This window comes from Cibotium barometz, chromosome 31 (assembly GCF_041138505.1).
Source record: "Cibotium barometz isolate CiBa-2024 chromosome 31, ASM4113850v1, whole genome shotgun sequence".
Lineage (NCBI taxonomy): Eukaryota > Viridiplantae > Streptophyta > Polypodiopsida > Cyatheales > Cibotiaceae > Cibotium > Cibotium barometz.
In genome coordinates, this window is record NC_141076.1 from 11,714,355 (window position 1) to 11,735,313 (window position 20,959).

Sequence of the window (20,959 nt, forward strand, 5' to 3'; positions counted from 1 at the left end):
GAGAGGGAGAGAGAGAGAGAGTCCAATCACAAGATTATGAAAGAAAAAACATCTATTTTTACAAATGGAATTCTTTTGCGAAGGAGACTCTAAAATTATGTGCTCTGCATTCATTAAAGGAAGATCTTGTGAAGATTTTCTTGTAATAAAATATATACCTTCTCCCAACACTCAATTCCACCAAACAATAAGAAAAAACTATGGAAATCCTTAAGTGCTTATCATTAACCAAAATGCTTTTAAGCATTCTAAGACCTCCTTTTGAGACAAACGTGAGACAAAAAGTGATATGTATCCTAATGAAAGGTAAAAATTAAGCAATGTAGATCATTCCTATGGAAAAGTTGGTAGGCGTGTCCCTTCAAAAGGAAAAAATTGATTGACTAAAGATAATGTGGCACCAAGCTTGGTTTTGATGGGGTGCCTCGCCCATCAAAAATCATTCTTTTGGGTAAAATCATATTTTTTTGTGAATTTTTTATGTCTATTAGATTTTTGTGTGTGTAAATAACATTTAAAGTATGCAAACATGGGTTAAATGCCCTAATGTAGCACATGTTAAAATTGAAAGTAGTGAGTTCCCTAGCCATGCAAAGATCATGAAGGTCAATCAATAAGTAATGTGAAACACAGTTGACCACCAATGTCCAACCTAGGAATATCACAAGACTCAGTTTGTAAAATAACTCAATCATGCTAGGAATGACATTGAGTCTCATGATGAATTTCCTAATTGGTCATGGAGGGCAACATTGAGACTATTATCTTTTGTTGTGCCTCGGTAGTATTACGAGGAGAGTTATGCAAAAAAAGCTTTCTCTACATGCTAGTCAAAATCACTCAGTCGTGGAATTTTGGGGAAATGTATAACATCTTTTGGCTAGGACAGTTTTAGGTGTAAATTTAGTTTGTTTATGCATTAAGCCTCCATGCTTGAATACGACTAAGTGTTATAAATAAAGTGCATAACTGTTTTTGTAAGCCATCCTTTTATCTCTTTTTCTTTTATCTTTTCTTTTGTATTGAGGTAGTCCCCCCCACAACATCCATATGCAAGTGTTCAAATTGGTCTTACTCTAAGATGGGTTTTTTATGAGTTTTAAAAAGTGCTAATTTGGTATAAAAAGTAGTGAATTACAAAAATAAGGCTTGTCACTTGGGAGTCTCGGGGCATTTTTGGTTGGTTGACTTCAATGAAAGCAAGCTAGCTTTGATCTACACACACACACACACACACACACACACACACACACACACACACACACACACATACACATACACACATGCATAAAAGGAATAGACATCAATATTATCATCACTTATGATGAGCTTGTGATAAAAAGCCTTGTACAAGATCTCCTGGGATTCTAGGAAGCTTTTAAAAATCATTATTGTTTCATGGAAGTTCTTGCTTATTGAGGGGTGAAAAGAACATCACTTTAAATGTATCATACAACGAAGGTCAAGTACTTTTAAGACCTTGAAGCCTATTTACAATATAAAATGTTTAGCGTTGATCCATTTTAGGATGTGTGCATTGGCTTCCCACCCATCCCTCCCTCCCCTCTCCCCCCCTAGGCGGTCACTCTTTAGAAATGTATGATATCACGTGAGTTAACCAACATAGATTTTTAAATCATGTCACATATAGATTATACAAAGGGTATATTTATATGTTTACTTTGTAGTATTTATACATAGGGGGTATGTTTATATATTTACTTTGTAGTGCGTATACATAGGGCATGTAAAAAATATGAAAGGATACATGTATACATACATTAGACCCTTTTATAAAAAGGAGTTTGTATACAATATAGGGTCCTTTAAAAACAAAAAATATATAAAAAGAGGGTTTATAAATAGGGGCTTGAACGCATGTGATATGGACATCTCTTGAAGAGTGACCGTCGAAGCGTCCCCCCTCCCTTGTCCCCTCTTCTTCTTGGGGTTGGAGATTTTGTGTGTGTGTGTGTGTGCTTGTGCATACGTGGCTCTAGGAGGGTGTTCTCATGGTAATAAGTGGTTGGAGATTGTGTATGTGTGTGTGCTTGTGCATACGTGGCTCTAGGAGGGTGTTCTCATGGTAATCAGTGGTTGGAGATTGTGTATGTGTGTGTGTGGATAATGACTAGTCCAAGAGGTTGTTCTAATTAGGGGCATCACTAAGGGGCCACAAATAGTGGTTATCAGGTTCACATGGGGATGACTTTATTGCAAGCCATATATTACTAGGAGAAACATTAGTTTGAAATAAGAGTCTTTTTAAAGGTTTCTTTGAGGCTGTTTCTCATCATTTGGCTCTCGAGGCATCTTTGTGCTCAATCATGCTAGGAATGACATTGAGTCTCATGATGAATTTCCTAATTGGTCATGGAGGGCAACATTGACTATTATCTCTTGTTGTGCCTCGGTAGTATTACGAGGAGAGTTATGGAAAAAAAGCTTTGTCTACATGCTAGTCAAAATCACTCAGTCATGGAATTTTGGGGAAATGTATAACATCTTTTGGCTAGGACAATTTTAGGTGTAAATTTAGTTTGTTTATGCATTAAGCCTACATGCTTGAGTACGACTAAGCGTTAGAAATAAAGTGCATAACTTTTTTTGTAAGCCATCCTTTTATCCCTTTTTCTTTTATCTTTTCTTTTGTATTGAGGTAGTCCCCCCCACAACATTACCATGTATAAGACCCATATGCAAGTGTTCAAATTGGTCTTAATCTAAGATGGGTTTTTTATGAGTTTTAAAGTGTGCTAATTTGGTATAAAAAGTAGTGAATTACAAAAATAAGGCTTGTCACTTGGGAGTCTCGGGGCATTTTTTGGTTGGTTGACTTCAATGAAAGCAAGCTAACTTTGATCTAAGAATGGTTTTTTATGAGTTTTAAAGTGTGCTAATTTGGTATAATAAGTAGTGAATTACAAAAGAAAGGCTTGTCACTTGGGAGTCTTAATCCATCTTAATCAAAGATGGGTTTTTTTTAAAGTGTGTTAATTTCGTATAATAAGTAGTGAATTACAAAAATAAGGCTTGTCACTTGGGAGTCTTGGGGCATTTTTGGTTGGTTGACTTCAATGAAAGCAAGCTAGCTTTGATCTACACACATACACACACACACACACACACACACACACACACACACACACATGCATAAAAGAAATAGACATCAATATTATCATCACTTATGAGCTTGTGATAAAAAGCCTTGTACAAGATCTCCTGGGATTCTAGGAAGCTTTTAAAAATCATTATTGTTTCATGGAAGTTTTGCTTATTGGGGGGTGAAAAGAACATCACTTTAAATGTATCATACAACGAAGGTCAAGTACTTTTAAGACCTTGAAGCCTATTTACAATATGAAATGTTTAGCGTTGATCCATTTTAGGATGTGTGCATTGGCTTCCCCCCCATCCCTCCCTCCCCTCTCCCCCCCTAGCGGTCACTCTTTAGAAATGTATGATATCACGTGAGTTAACCAACATAGATTTTTAAATCATGTCATATATAGAGTAAACAAAGGGTATATTTATATGTTTACTTTGTAGTATTTATACATAGGGTGTATGTTTATATATTTACTTTGTAGTGCGTATACATAGGGGGTGTAAAAAATATGGAAGGATACATGTATACATACATTAGACCCTTTTATAAAAAGGAGTTTGTATACAATAGAGGGTCCTTTAAAAACAAAAAATATATAAAAACAGGGTTTATAAATAGGGGCTTGAACGCAAGTGATATGGACATCTCTTGAAGTGTGACCGTCGAAGCGTCCCCCCTCCCTTGTCCCCTCTTCTTCTTGGGGTTGGAGATTTTGTGTGTGTGTGTGTGCGCTTGCGCATACGTGGCTCTAGGAGAGTGTTCTCATGGTAATCAGTGGTTGGAGATTGTGTATGTGTGTGTGTGTGGATAATGACTAGTCCAAGAGGTTGTTCTAATTAGGGGCATCACTAAGGGGCCACAAATGGTGGTTATCAGGTTCACGTGGGGATGCCTTTATTGCAAGCCATATACGACTAGGAGAAGCTAAGCCATTAGTTTGAAATAAGAGTCTTTTTAAAGGTTTCTTTGAGGCTGTTTCTCATCATTTGGCTCTCGAGGCATCTTTGTGCTCAATCATGCTAGGAATGACATTGAGTCTCATGATGAATTTCCTAATTGGTCATGGAGGGCAACATTGACTATTATCTCTTGTTGTGCCTCGGTAGTATTACAAGGAGAGTTATGCAAAAAAAGCTTTCTCTACATGCTAGTCGAAATCACTCAGTCGTGGAATTTTGGGGAAATGTATAACATCTTTTGTCTAGGACAGTTTTAGGTGTAAATTTAGTTTGTTTATGCATTAAGCCTGCATGCTTGAGTACGACTAAGCGTTATAAATAAAGTGCATAACTTTTTTTGTAAGCCATCCTTTTATCTCTTTTTCTTTTATCTTTTCTTTTGTATTGAGGTAGTCCCCCCCACAACATCCATATGCAAGTGTTCAAATTGGTCTTAATCTAAGATGGGTTTTTTATGAGTTTTAAAGTGTGCTAATTTGGTATAATAAGTAGTGAATTACAAAAATAAGGCTTGTCACTTGGGAGTCTCGGGGCATTTTTGGTTGGTTGACTTCAATGAAAGCAAGCTAGCTTTTATGTAAGATGGGTTTTTTATGAGTTTTAAAGTGTGCTAATTTGGTATAATAAGTAGTGAATTACAAAAATAAGGCTTGTCACTTGGGAGTCTTAATCCATCTTAATCAAAGATGGGTTTTTTTTTAAAGTGTGCTAATTTGGTATAATAAGTAGTGAATTACAAAAATAAGGCTTGTCACTTGGGAGTCTCGGGGCATTTTTGGTTGGTTGACTTCAATGAAAGCAAGCTAGCTTTGATCTACACACACACACACACACACACACATACACACATGCATAAAAGGAATAGACATCAATATTATCATCACTTATGAGCTTGTGATAAATCATTCTAGGAAGCTTTTAAAAATCATTATTGTTTCATGGAAGTTCTTGCATATTGGGGGGTCAAAAGAACATCACTTTAAATGTATCATACAACAAAGGTCAAGTACTTTTAGGACCTTGAAGCCTATTTACAATATAAAATGTTTAGCGTTGATCCATTTTAGGATGTGTGCATTGGCTTCCCCCCCATCCCTCCCTCCCCTCTCCCCCCTAGCGGTCACTCTTTAGAAATGTATGATATCACATGAGTTAACCAACATAGATTTTTAAATCATGTCATATATAGAGTATACAAAGGGTATATTAATATGTTTACTTTGTAGTATTTATACATAGGGTGTATGTTTATATATTTACTTTGTAGTGCGTATACATAGGGGGTGTAAAAAATATGGAAGGATACATGTATACATACATTAGACCCTTTTATAAAAAGGAGTTTGTATACAATAGAGGGTCCTTTAAAAACAAAAAATATATAAAAAGAGGGTTTATAAATAGGGGCTTGAACGCACGTGATTTGGACATCTCTTGAAGAGTGACCATCGAAGCATCCCCCCTCCCTTGTTGTCCCCTCTTCTTCTTGGGGTTGGAGATTTTGTGTGTGTGTGCGCGCTTGTGCATACGTGGCTCCAAGAGGGTGTTCTCATGGTAATGAGTGGTTGGAGATTGTGTATGTGTGTGTGTGGATAATGACTAGTCCAAGAGGTTGTTCTAATTAGGGGCATCACTAAGGGGCCACAAATGGTGGTTATCAGGTTCACGTGGGGATGACTTTATTGCAAGCCATATACGACTAGGAGAAGCTAAGCCATTAGTTTGAAATAAGAGTCTTTTTAAAGGTTTCTTTGAGGCTGTTTCTCATCATTTGGCTCTCAAGGCATCTTTGTGCTCAATCATGCTAGGAATGACATTGAGTCTCATGATGAATTTCCTAATTGGTCATGGAGGGCAACATTGACTATTATCTCTTGTTGTGCCTCGGTAGTATTACGAGGAGAGTTATGCAAAAAAAAAGCTTTCTCTACATGCTATTCAAAATCACTCAGTCGTGGAATTTTGGGGAAATTATAACATCTTTTGTCTAGGACAGTTTTAGGTGTAAATTTAGTTTGTTAATGCATTAAGCCTACATGCTTGAGTACGGCTTAGCGTTATAAATAAAGTGCATAACTTTTTTTGTAAGCCATCCTTTTATCTCTTTTTCTTTTATCTTTTCTTTTGTATTGAGGTAGTCCCCCCCACAACATCCATATGCAAGTGTTCAAATTGGTCTTAATCTAAGATGGGTTTTTTATGAGTTTTAAAGTGTGCTGATTTGGTATAATAAGTAGTGAATTACAAAAATAAGGCTTGTCACTTGGGAGTCTCGGGGCATTTTTGGTTGGTTGACTTCAATGAAAGCAAGCTAGCTTTGATCTACACACACACACACACACACACATGCATAAAAGGAATAGACATCAATATTATCATCACTTATGAGCTTGTGATAAAAAGCCTTGTACAAGATCTCCTGGGATTCTAGGAAGCTTTTAAAAATCATTATTGTTTCGTGGAAGTTCTTGCTTATTGGGGGGTGAAAAGAACATCACTTTAAATGTATCATACAACGAAGGTCAAGTACTTTTAAGACCTTGAAGCCTATTTACAATATAAAATGTTTAGCGTTGATCCATTTTAGGATGTGTGCATTGGCTTCCCCCCCATCCCTCCCTCCCCTCTCCCCCCCTAGGCGGTCACTCTTTAGAAATGTATGATTTCACGTGAGTTAACCAACATAGATTTTTAAATCATGTCATATATAGAGTATACAAGGGCTATATTTATATATTTACTTTGTAGTATTTATACATAGGGGGTATGTTTATATATTTACTTTGTAGTGCGTATACATAGGGGGTGTAAAAAATATGGAAGGATACATGTATACATACATTAGACCCTTTTATAAAAAGGAGTTTGTATACAATAGAGGGTCCTTTAAAAACAAAAAATATATAAAAAGAGGGTTTATAAATAGGGGCTTGAACGCACGTGATATGGACATCTCTTGAAGAGTGACCGTTGAAGCGTCCCCCCTCCCTTGTCCCCTCTTCTTCTTGGGGTTGGAGATTTTGTGTGTGTGTGTGTGCCCTTGTGCATACGTGGCTCCAGGAGGGTGTTCTCATGGTAATCAGTGGTTGGAGATTGTGTATGTGTGTGTGTGGATAATGACTAGTCCAAGAGGTTGTTCTAATTAGGGGCATCACTAAGAGGCCACAAATGGTGGTTTTATCAGGTTCACGTGGGGATGCCTTTATTGCAAGCCATATACGACTAGGAGAAGCTAAGCCATTAGTTTGAAATAAGAGTCTTTTTAAAGGTTTCTTTGAGGCTGTTTCTCATCATTTGGCTCTCGAGGCATCTTTGTGCTCAATCATGCTAGGAATGACATTGAGTCTCATGATGAATTTCCTAATTGGTCATGGAGGGCAACATTGACTATTATCTCTTGTTGTGCCTCGGTAGTATTACGAGGAGAGTTATGCAAAAAAAGCTTTCTCTACATGCTAGTCAAAATCACTCAGTCGTGGAATTTTGGGGAAATGTATAACATCTTTTGGCTAGGACAGTTTTAGGTGTAAATTTAGTTTGTTTATGCATTAAGCCTCCATGCTTGAATACGACTAAGTGTTATAAATAAAGTGCATAACTGTTTTTGTAAGCCATCCTTTTATCTCTTTTTCTTTTATCTTTTCTTTTGTATTGAGGTAGTCCCCCCCACAACATCCATATGCAAGTGTTCAAATTGGTCTTAATCTAAGATGGGTTTTTTATGAGTTTTAAAGTGTGCTAATTTGGTATAATAAGTAGTGAATTACAAAAATAAGGCTTGTCACTTTGGAGTCTCGGGGCATTTTTGGTTGCTTGACTTCAATGGAAGCAAGCTAGCTTTGATCTAAGATGGGTTTTTTATGAGTTTTAAAGTGTGCTAATTTGGTATAATAAGTAGTGAATTACAAAAATAAGGCTTGTCACTTGGGAGTCTTAATCCATCTTAATCAAAGATGGGTTTTTTTTTGAAAGTGTGCTAATTTGGTATAATAAGTAGTGAATTACAAAAATAAGGCTTGTCACTTGGGATTCTCGGGGCATTTTTGGTTGGTTGACTTCAATGAAAGCAAGCTAGCTTTGATCTGCACACACACACACACACACACACACACACACACACACATACACATGCATAAAAGGAATAGACATCAATATTATCATCACTTATGAGCTTGTGATAAAAAGCCTTGTACAAGATCTCCTAGGATTCTAGGAAGCTTTTAAAAATCATTATTGTTTCATGGAAGTTCTTGCTTATTGGGGGGTGAAAAGAACATCACTTTAAATGTAGCATACAACGAAGGTCAAGTACTTTTAAGACCTTGAAGCCTATTTACAATATAAAATGTTTAGCGTTGATCCATTTTAGGATGTGTGCATTGGCTTCCCCCCATCCCTCCCTCCCCCCCTAGGCGGTCACTCTTTAGAAATGTATGATATCACGTGAGTTAACCAACATAGATTTTTAAATCATGTCATATATAGAGTATACAAGGGCTATATTTATATATTTACTTTGTAGTATTTATACATAGGGGGTATGTTTATATATTTACTTTGTAGTGCGTATACATAGGGGGTGTAAAAAATATGGAAGGATACATGTATACATACATTAGACCCTTTTATAAAAAGGAGTTTGTATACAATAGAGGGTCCTTTAAACAAAAAATATATAAAAACAGGGTTTATAAATAGGGGCTTGAACGCACGTGATATGGACATCTTTTGAAGAGTGACCGTCGAAGCGTCCCCCCTCCCTTGTCCCCTCTTCTTCTTGGGGTTGGAGATTTTGTGTGTGTGTGTGCGCTTGTGCATATGTGGCTCCAGGAGGGTGTTCTCATGGTAATCAGTGGTTGCAGATTGTGTATGTGTGTGTGTGGATAATGACTAGTCCAAGAGGTTGTTCTAATTAGGGGCATCACTAAGGGGCCACAAATGGTGGTTTTTATCAGGTTCACGTGGGGATGCCTTTATTGCAAGCCATATACGACTAGGAGAAGCTAAGCCATTAGTTTGAAATAAGAGTCTTTTTAAAGGTTTCTTTGAGGCTGTTTCTCATCATTTGGCTCTCGAGGCATCTTTGTGCTCAATCATGCTAGGAATGACATTGAGTCTCATGATGAATTTCCTAATTGGTCATGGAGGGCAACATTGACTATTATCTCTTGTTGTGCCTCGGTAGTATTACGAAGAGAGTTATGCAAAAAACGCTTTCTCAACATGCTAGTTAAAATCACTCAGTCGTGGAATTTTGGGGAAATGTATAACATCTTTTGGCTAGGACAGTTTTAGGTGTAAATTTAGTTTGTTTATGCATTAAGCCTGCATGCTTGAGTACGACTAAGCGTTATAAATAAAGTGCATAACTTTTTTTGTAAGCCATCCTTTTATCTCTTTTTCTTTTATCTTTTCTTTTGTATTGAGGTAGTCCCCCCCACAACATCCATATGCAAGTGTTCAAATTGGTCTTAATCTAAGATGGGTTTTTTATGAGTTTTAAAGTGTGCTAATTTGGTATAATAAGTAGTGAATTAAAAAAATAAGGCTTGTCACTTGGGAGTCTCGGGGCATTTTTGGCTGGTTGACTTCAATGAAAGCAAGCTAGCTTTGATCTACACACACACACACACACACACACACACATACACATGCATAAAAGGAATAGACATCAATATTATCATCACTTATGAGCTTGTGATAAAAAGCCTTGTATAAGATCTCCTGGGATTCTAGGAAGCTTTTAAAAATCATTATTGTTTCATGGAAGTTCTTGCTTATTGGGGGGTGAAAAGAACATCACTTTAAATGTATCATACAACGAAGGTCAAGTACTTTTAAGACCTTGAAGCCTATTTACAATATAAAATGTTTAGCGTTGATCCATTTTAGGATGTGTGCATTGGCTTCCCCCCCATCCCTCCCTCCCCTCTCCCCCCCTAGCGGTCACTCTTTAGAAATGTATGATATCACGTGAGTTTGTATACAATAGAGGGTCCTTTAAAACAAAAAATATATAAAAAGAGGGTTTATAAATAGGGGCTTGAACGCACATGATATGGACATCTCTTGAAGAGTGACCGTCGAAGCGTCCCCCCTCCCTTGTCCCCTCTCTTCTTGGGGTTGGAGATTTTGTGAGTGTGTGTGAGCTTGTGCATACGTGGCTCCAGGAGGGTGTTCTCATGGTAATCAGTGGTTGGAGATTGTGTATGTGTGTGTGTGGATAATGACTAGTCCAAGAGGTTGTTCTAATTAGGGGCATCACTAAGGGGCCACAAATGGTGGTTATCAGGTTCACGTGGGGATGACTTTATTGCAAGCCATATACGACTAGGAGAAGCTAAGCCATTAGTTTGAAATGAGAGTCTTTTTAAAGGTTTCTTTGAGGCTGTTTCTCATCATTTGGCTCTCGAGGCATCTTTGTGCTCAATCATGCTAGGAATGACATTTAGTCTAATGTGATGAATTTCCTAATTGGTCATGGAGGGAAACATTGACTATTATCTCTTGTTGTGCCTCGGTAGTATTACGAGGAGAGAACTTTATGCAAAAAAAGCTTTCTCTACATGCTAGTCAAAATCACTCAGTCGTGGAATTTTGGGGAAATACATAACATCTTTTGGCTAGGACAGTTTTAGGTGTAAATTTAGTTTGTTTATGCATTAAGCCTGCATGCTTGAGTACGACTATGCGTCATCAGGAGAGATCTTGGAGGATCCTACTATGTACAGACGCATAGTAGGAAGTTTGATCTACATGACGATCATGTTCTTTTCACCCCCCAATAAGCAAGAACTTCCATGAAACAATAATGATTTTTAAAAGCTTCCTAGAATCCTAGGAGATGTTGTACAAGGCTTTTTATCACAAGCTCATAAGTGATGATAATATTGATGTCTATTCCTTTTATGCATGTGTGTGTGTGTGTGTGTGTGTGTGTGTGTGTGTGTGTGTGTGTGTGTGTAGATCAAAGCTAGCTTGCTTTCATTGAAGTCAACCAACCAAAAATGCCCCGAGACTCCCAAGTGACAAGCCTTATTTTTGTAATTCACTACTTATTATACCAAATTAGCACACTTTAAAAAAAACCCATCTTTGATTAAGATGGATTAAGACTCCCAAGTGACAAGCCTTATTTTTGTAATTCACTACTTATTATACCAAATTAGCACACTTTAAAACTCATAAAAAACCCATCTTAGATCAAAGCTAGCTTGCTTTCATTGAAGTCAACCAACCAAAAATGCCCCGAGACTCCCAAGTGACAAGCCTTATTTTTGTAATTCACTACTTATTATACCAAATTAGCACACTTTAAAACTCATAAAAAACCCATCTTAGATTAAGACCAATTTGAACACTTGCATATGGATGTTGTGGGGGGGACTACCTCAATACAAAAGAAAAGATTTAAAAAAAAGAGAGAAAAGGATGGCTTACAAAAAAAGTTATGCACTTTATTGATAAGAAGGAGGTCAAGTACTTTTAAGACCTTGAAGCCTATTTACAATATAAAATGTTTAGTGTTGATCCATTTTAGGATGTGTGCATTGGCTTCCCCCCATCCCTCCCTCCCCCCTAGGCGGTCACTCTTTAGAAATGTATGATATCACGTGAGTTAACCAACATAGATTTTTAAATCATGTCATATATAGAGTATACAAGGGCTATATTTATATATTTACTTTGTAGTATTTATACATAGGGGGTATGTTTATATATTTACTTTGTAGTGCGTATACATAGGGGGTGTAAAAAATATGGAAGGATACATGTATACATAGATTAGACCCTTTTATAAAAAGGAGTTTGTATACGATAGAGGGTCCTTTAAAAACAAAAAATATATAAAAAGAGGGTTTATAAATAGGGGCTTGAACGCACGTGATATGGACATCTCTTGAAGGGTGACCATCGAAGCGTCCCCCCTCCCTTGTCCCCTCTTCTTTTTGGGGTTGGAGATTTTGTGTGTGTGTGTGCGCTTGTGCATACGTGGCTCCAAGAGGGTGTTCTCATGGTAATCAATGGTTGGAGATTGTGTATGTGTGTGTGTGGATAATGACTAGTCCAAGAGGTTGTTCTAATTAGGGGCATCACTAAGGGGCCACAAATGGTGGTTATCAGGTTCACGTGGGGATGACTTTATTGCAAGCCATATACGACTAGGAGAAGCTAAGCCATTAGTTTGAAATAAGAGTCTTTTTAAAGGTTTCTTTGAGGCTGTTTCTCATCATTTGGCTCTCGAGGCATCTTTGTGCTCAATCATGCTAGGAATGACATTGAGTCTCATGATGAATTTCCTAATTGGTCATGGAGGGCAACATTGACTATTATCTCTTGTTGTGCCTCAGTAGTATTACGAGGAGAGTTATGCAAAAAAAGCTTTCTCTACATGCTAGTCGAAATCACTCAGTCGTGGAATTTTGGGGAAATGTATAACATCTTTTGGCTAGGACAGTTTTAGGTGTAAATTTAGTTTGTTTATGCATTAAGCCTGCATGTTGAGTACGACTAAGCGTTATAAATAAAGTGCATAACTTTTTCTGTAAGCCATCCTTTTCTCTCTTTTTTTTAATCTTTTCTTTTGTATTGAGGTAGTCCCCCCCACAACATCCATATGCAAGTGTTCAAATTGGTCTTAATCTAAGATGGGTTTTTTATGAGTTTTAAAGTGTGCTAATTTGCTATAATAAGTAGTGAATTACAAAAATAAGGCTTGTCACTTGGGAGTCTCGGGGCATTTTTGGTTGGTTGACTTCAATGAAAGCAAGCTAGCTTTGATCTACACACACACACACACACATACACACATGCATAAAAGGAATAGACATCAATATTATCATCACTTATGAGCTTGTGATAAAAAGCCTTGTACAAGATCTCCTAGGATTCTAGGAAGCTTTTAAAAATCATTATTGTTTCATGGAAGTTCTTGCTTATTGGGGGGTGAAAGGAACATCACTTTAAATGTATCATGCAACGAAGGTCAAGTACTTTTAAGACCTTGAAGCCTATTTACAATATAAATTGTTTAGCGTTGATCCATTTTAGGATGTGTGCATTGGCTTCCCCCCCATCCCTCCCTCCCCTCTCCCCCCCTAGGCGGTCACTCTTTAGAAATGTATGATATCACGTGAGTTAACCAGCATAGATTTTTAAATCATGTCATATATAGAGTATACAAGGGCTATATATATATATTTACTTTGTAGTATTTATACATAGGGGGTATGTTTATATATTTACTTTGTAGTGCGTATACATAGGGGGTGTAAAAAATATGGAAGGATACATGTATACATACATTAGACCCTTTTATAAAAAGGAATTTGTATACAATAGAGGGTCCTTTAAAAACAAAAAATATATAAAAAGAGGGTTTATGAATAGGGGCTTGAACGCACGTGATATGGACATCTCTTGAAGAGTGACCATCGAAGCGTCCCCCCTCCCTTGTCCCCTCTTCTTCTTGGGGTTGGAGATTTTGCGTGTGTGTGCGCTTGTGCAGATGTGGCTCGAGGAGGGTGTTCTCATGGTAATCAGTGGTTGGAGATTGTGTATGTGTGTGTGTGGATAATGACTAGTCCAAGAGGTTGTTCTAATTAGGGGCATCACTAAGGGGCCACAAATGGTGGTTATCAGGTTCACGTGGGGATGACTTTATTGCAAGCCATATAGGACTAGGAGAAGCTAAGCCATTAGTTTGAAATAAGAGTCTTTTTAAAGGTTTCTTTGAGGCTGTTCTCATCATTTGGCTCTCGAGGCATCTTTGTGCTCAATCATGCTAGGAATGACATTGAGTCTCATGATGAATTGCCTAATTGGTCATGGAGGCCAACATTGACTATTATCTCTTGTTGTGCCTCAGTAGTATTACGAGGAGAGTTATGCAACAAAAGCTTTCTCTACATGCTAGTCAAAATCACTCAGTCGTGGAATTTTGGGGAAATGTATAACATCTTTTGGCTAGGACAGTTTTAGGTGTAAATTTAGTTTGTTTATGCATTAAGCCTGCATGCTTGAGTACGGCTAAGTGTTATAAATAAAGTGCATAACTTTTTTTGTGAGCCATCCTTTTATCTCTTTTTCTTTTATCTTTTCTTTTGTATTGAGGTAGTCCCCCCCACAACATCCATATGCAAGTGTTCAAATTGGTCTTAATCTAAGATGGGTTTTTTATAAGTTTTAAAGTGTGCTAATTTGGTATAATAAGTAGTGAATTACAAAAATAAGGCTTGTCACTTGGGAGTCTCGGGCCATTTTTGGTTGGTTGACTTGAATGAAAGCAAGCTAGCTTTGATCTAAGATGGGTTTTTTATGAGTTTTAAAGTGTGCTAATTTGGTATAATAAGTAGTGAATTACAAAAATAAGGCTTGTCACTTGGGAGTCTTAATACATCTTAATCAAAGATGGGTTTTTTTTAAAGTGTGCTAATTTGGTATAATAAGTAGTGAATTACAAAAATAAGGCTTGTCACTTGGGAGTCTCACGGCATTTTTGGTTGGTTGACTTCAATGAAAGCAAGCTAGCTTTGATTTACACACACACACACACACACGTACACACACACACACACACATGCATAAAAGGAAATTACATCAATATTATCATCACTTATGAGCTTGTGATAAAAAGCCTTGTACAAGATCTCCTGGGATTCTAGGAAGCTTTTAAAAATCATTATTGTTCCATGGAAGTTCTTGCTTATTGGGGGGTGAAAAGAACATCACTTTAAATGTAGCATACAACGAAGGTCAAGTACTTTTAAGACCTTGAAGCCTATTTACAATATAAAATGTTTAGCGTTGATCCATTTTAGGATGTGTGCAGTGGCTTCCCCCCATCCCTCCCTCCCCCCCTAGGCGGTCACTCTTTAGAAATGTATGATATCACGTGAGTTAACCAACATAGATTTTTAAATCATGTCATATATAGAGTATACAAGGGCTATATTTATATATTTACTTTGTAGTATTTATACATAGGGGGTATGTTTATATATTTACTTTGTAGTGCGTATACATAGGGGGTGTAAAAAATATGGAAGGATACATGTATACATACATTAGACCCTTTTATAAAAAGGAGTTTGTATACAATAGAGGGTCCTTTAAAAACAAAAAATATATAAAAAGAGGGTTTATAAATAGGGGCTTGAACGCACGTGATATGGACATCTCTTGAAGAGTGACCGTCGAAGAGTCCCCCCTCCCTTATCCCCTCTTCTTCTTGGGGTTGGAGATTTTGTGTGTGTGTGTGCGCTTGTGCATACGTGGCTCCAGGAGGGTGTTCTCATGGTAATCAGTGGTTGGAGATTGTGTATGTGTGTGAGGATAATGACTAGTCCAATAGGTTGTTCTAATAGGGGCATCACTAATGGGCCACAAATGGTGGTTATCAGGTTCACGTGGGGATGCCTTTATTGCAAGCCATATACAACTAGGAGAAGCTAAGCCATTAGTTTGAAATAAGAGTCTTTTTAAAGGTTTCTTTGAGGCTGTTTCTCATCATTTGGCTCTCGAGGCATCTTTGTGCTCAATCATGCTAGGAATGACATTGAGTCTCATGATGAATTTCCTAATTGGTCATGGAGGGCAACATTGACTATTATCTCTTGTTGTGCCTCGGTAGTATTACGAGGAGAGTTATGCAAAAAAAGCTTTCTCTACATGCTAGTAGTCAAAATCACTCAGTCGTGGAATTTTGGGAAAATGTATAACATCTTTTGGCTAGGACACTTTTAGGTGTAAATTTAGTTTGTTTATGCATTAAGCCTGCATGCTTGAGTACGACTAAGCGTTATAAATAAAGTGCAGAACTTTTTTTGTAAGCCATTCTTTTATCTCTTTTTCTTTTATCTTTTCTTTTATATTGAGGTAGTCCCCCCCCACAACATCCATATGCAAGTGTTCAAATTGGTCTTAATCTAAGATGGGTTTTTTATGAGTTTTAAAGTGTGCTAATTTGGTATAATAAGTAGTGAATTACAAAAATAAGGCTTGTCACTTGGGAGTCTCGGGGCATTTTTGGCTGGTTGACTTCAATGAAAGCAAGCTAGCTTTGATCTACACACACACACACACACACACACACACACACACACACACACATACACACATGCATGAAAGGAATAGACATCAATATTATCATCACTTATGAGCTTGTGATAAAAAGCCTTGTACAAGATCTCCTGGGATTCTAGGAAGCTTTTAAAAATCATTATTATTTCATGGAAGTTCTTGCTTATTGGGGGGTGAAAAGAACATCACTTTAAATGTATCATACAACGAAGGTCAAGTACTTTTAAGACCTTGAAGCCTATTTACAATATAAATTGTTTAGCGTTGATCCATTTTAGGATGTGTGCATTGGCTTCCCCCCATCCCTCCCTCCCCTCTCCCCCCCTAGCAGCGGTCACTCTTTAGAAATGTATGATATCACGTGAGTTAACCAACATAGATTTTTAAATCATGTCATATATAGAGTATACAAAGGGTATATTTATATGTTTAATTTGTAGTATTTATACATAGGGTGTATGTTTATATATTTACTTTGTAGTGCGTATACATAGGGGGTGTAAAAAATATGGAACGATACATGTATACATACATTAGACCCTTTTATAAAAAGGAGTTTGTTTACAATAGAGGGTCCTTTAAAAACAAAAAATATATAAAAAGAGGGTTTATAAATAGGGGCTTGAACGCACGTGATATGGACATCTCTTTGTTGAGATATCGAGCTCGTCTAGTGAGGCGGTGGCCACTGATGACCCGCCTGGCGGATAGGCCCCACACTTACACCACTGGCATGGTTGGTGAGATCATGGGAGATATGCGGCCAGTGGGATGACAGGCTGTGTGACAGCCATTCTAGAGACTGGCATAGTTATAGTGCCAGCTCATTTAGTCGGGTTCACACTATAGAGAACCCGTGTATGTATTGGTTGAGTACCTTTCATATTATTGTGTTCTCTTATCTTTGTATATGGTGTGTTGAGTGTTGAGTAGAGAAGAAGAAGATTTTCAGCCTCTCACCTTGTGTGTTCTCTATTAGGGTTTTGTGAGTGTGTGTGTGTGCTTGCAAGAGCTCAAGCTCCTTTCCCCCCTGCATCTTTTCATGGTATCAGAGCCTGGTTCGTGCTAAGGGCTGAGCTGCAAGCAAGAGAACCACAGGAAGCGGTACGAGGGTAAGAGCTTCAACTACTCTTCCCTATTGTGTTGGTGACTACACCCTTGTCGGGAGCTCTACGGGAGGCACCGGCAAACGGTCTCTGATTGAGGAGCTTTCTTCGCGGGAGTAAAGCTATAGGGCAACTATATAGAGATTTCCGGGCCGAAAATGCGTTTCGGGCGCGTCTGGACCTCCGTTTTTTAGAAAGCAGGCGATTTCGAGTACTGCGGGTAAGTCATCGATTCTCTGCAGAACTCTGTTTTAAGAACTGCAGGAAGACAGATTGACTGTGCAGACACTGTGGGTGCTGCAAAGAGGTCTACAGTTGCCATTGGGTGTATGTATGTGCATTGAAGTCACTGGTTGTGACATTTGAGAGTACTACAGTACCGCTGTGCAGAAAATACAGCATTTGTGCAGGAAAAACCAGAGTGCAGTTTCTGGTGAAATTGTGTGTTTGGCAAGATGTCTAATGATGGCATAACACAGATTGTGGCTGAGAAGCTGGATAAGAATAACTTCCATGCTTGGAGGTTCAGGTTGACGAATTTCCTGATGGGAAAAGGCTATTGGGACTACATAGAAGGTGAGCATGAAGAGGCACCGGAGATACCGGATATAAATCCGACTGCTGCAGATGTGAAAGAGTTTAAAGACTGGAACCAAGGAGCCAAGAAGGTTATGTATTGGCTTTCCATTAGTATACAGGACACCATGATTGGGCACATTCAGGATGCCAAGTCCCCCAAGGAGGCGTGGGACACCTTGGTAAAGCTTTATGAAACAAATACCAAGGCACGCAAGATACAGTTGAAGAATGAACTTCATACTGTGGAGAAAAAGAGCATGTCTGTGAATGACTATGCGCTGAAGATAAAGGGTATTGTGGAATCCCTTGCATCTATTGGTGTGTCAGTAGATGATGATGATGACAAGGTGGAAGTCTGTCTACGTGGTCTCGGGCCACAATACAAGGCGTTCAAGACGTCTATTCAGACTCGGGAAAACATTCCCAACTTTACAGATTTGGTGTCTATGCTGATTATCGAAGAGAAGAGCTTAGGTGAAGACCAACAGTCTTCACAAAGTAAAAACAGTTCAGAGCAACAGGCCTTCTACACGAGTTCAGGAAGAGGACGAGGTAGAGGAGGCCGTGGGGGACGTGGTCAAGGAGGTGGCCGAACAGGTAATCAGAATTATGGCCAGCAGCAGCAACAGCAACAACAGTCCCAGAATCAACAACAACAACAACAACACACAGGTGGAAGAGGCAAATTCAGAGGCAGGGGGAGTCAAAGAGGCCGTGGAAATTGGCAAAGGCAATATAATGATGCACGTGAATGCTATTATTGTGGTAAGCCTGGACATGTGCAGTCAGAATGTTATAAGAAGCAGGCTGACATGCAAAATGGGAAAGTGCAGCAAAACAACTATGCATCCTCAAGCAGAAATAATGAGGATAATGAAAGGTTGTTTGTTATGCAGCACGTTGTGAATGCCATGTCTGAAAATGTTGATGCAGCACAAAAGGATAATGTATGGTATGTGGATTCAGGTGCTTCGAACCACATGACGAGTCATGGGGAGTGGTTCAAGGAGATGAAAAACCCGGAAAGACCAGGTTTTGTGGAGATAGGGGATGACACTGCTCATCCAATTGCCCACGTTGGAGATGTGCCATTGTCTATGCAGGATGGCAAAGTGAAGTACCTTGCAGATGTACTTCATGTACCGAACATAACAAAGAATCTGGTTTCAGTTGGCCAGATGATTGAGCAGGGTTTGCAGGTTCGGTTTAACCCTGATGGGTGTTATGTTGAAGATTTTAAAGACAAGTGCAGGTTGGTTGCAAAAGGCAACAGAGTGGGCAGAATGTTTACATTAAATGTAGACATGCCTGAAATGAGTGCTGCGATGTTTGCAAATGGTTCAGGAATTGTTGCAGACACAGACATTTGGCATAAAAGGATTGGACATGTAAATGTGCAGAGATTAAAGTCTATGCAGACAAAAGGAATTGTGACAGGGCTGCCAAAATTTAAAGTGGAAGGTATGCAGAAAATATGTGAAGCATGCCAATTTGGGAAGCAAACAAAGCATGTGTTTCCACGTAACAGATATGTGAGCAGAAATGCACTAGATATTGTGCATTCAGATGTATGGTGTCCTACGAAGACTATATCTATGGGAGGCTACAGGTATTATGTGACTTTCATTGATGACCACACAAGGAAAGTGTGGGTATATTTCATGAAAGAGAAGAGTGAGGTGTTCACTCACTTTCAGAATTTCAGAGTTTTGGTTGAAAAGCAAACAGGGAAATATGTAAAGTGCCTAAGGTCAGATGGAGGGGGAGAGTACTTCTCCAATGAGTTCTCTGAATTTTTGAAGAAGAATGGTATTCGGAGACAGTTTACATGCAGATACACTCCGCAGCAAAATGGAGTTGCTGAGTGGAAAAACAGGCACATTGCTGAGATTGTGCGAGCATTGATGGAAGAGAAGAATATGCCGCATTGCTATTGGGCTGAGGCTGTTTCTACAGCAGTATACATCATGAACAGGACTCCAACTGCAGCCATACATGATGTAACTCCAGAGGAGAGGTTTACTGGCAGAAAACCAGATTTGTCTCATCTGAAAGTCTTTGGATGCATTGCATATGTGCATGTGCCAGATGAGCTGAGAACTAAGCTGGATCCAAAAGCTGAAAAATGTGTGTTTATTGGATACTCCCTTGAGCAAAAGGGATACAGGTGTTATAACCCTGCTACACGTGAGTTGAGGGTAAGCAGGGATGTTGTCTTTGATGAGATGAGCAGCTGGTATGTTGCTGAAAAAGAAGCTGTTGGGGCTGATGTGAGTGGAAGTGTGGTTGCACAGAATGCAGGTCAGCAATCACAGTCTTTGAGTGGACCAGGAGAGTCCTCATCTAGTGGGTCTATTGATAGACCATGGAGTGGCAGGCTGCGTCATAATACCAGTCCTGCAAATGTGATTAGTACATCACGTAAAGGAAAAGAGAAAGTGGTTGAGCCCCTTGGTATGCCTGACATTTCTGCAGGGCATTCTCATGTTGATGGAGAGTCTAGTGGTTCAGATATGAGCCTTGATGAGGAGCTTGGGATCCCAGCTATGAGAACACCTGGTGTAAAGAAGGCTATGGAAGCCATGAATGAAAAGCTGCGAAGATCAGGGAGAGTGAAGAACCCTGTGCAGAGATTTACATATGATGGTTATGTAGCACATCACTATGCATATATGGCAAAGGTTGTGCAGGTTGTAGAGCCCACATGCATTGATGAGGCTGTTGGAAATGTGTGTTGGGAGAAAGCTATGGATGAGGAGATGGATGCACTATATGGAAATGAAACCTGGGATTTAGTGCAATTGCCTGAAGGCAAGAAAGCCATTGGATGCAAGTGGGTGTACAAAGTTAAACATAACAGTGATGGAAGCATAAACAGGTACAAGGCTAGATTGGTAGCCAAAGGATATGCGCAGACATATGGGATTGATTATGAGGAAACTTTCAGCCCAGTTGCCAAGATGGCAACGGTGAGAGTTGTGATAGCAGTGGCTGCGTCAAAGCAATGGTCTTTACATCAGATGGATGTAAAGAATGCATTCTTGCATGGGGATTTGCAAGAAGAGGTGTATATGTTGCAGCCACCTGGTTATGAGGATGTGGGACACCCCGAGCATGTTTGCAGG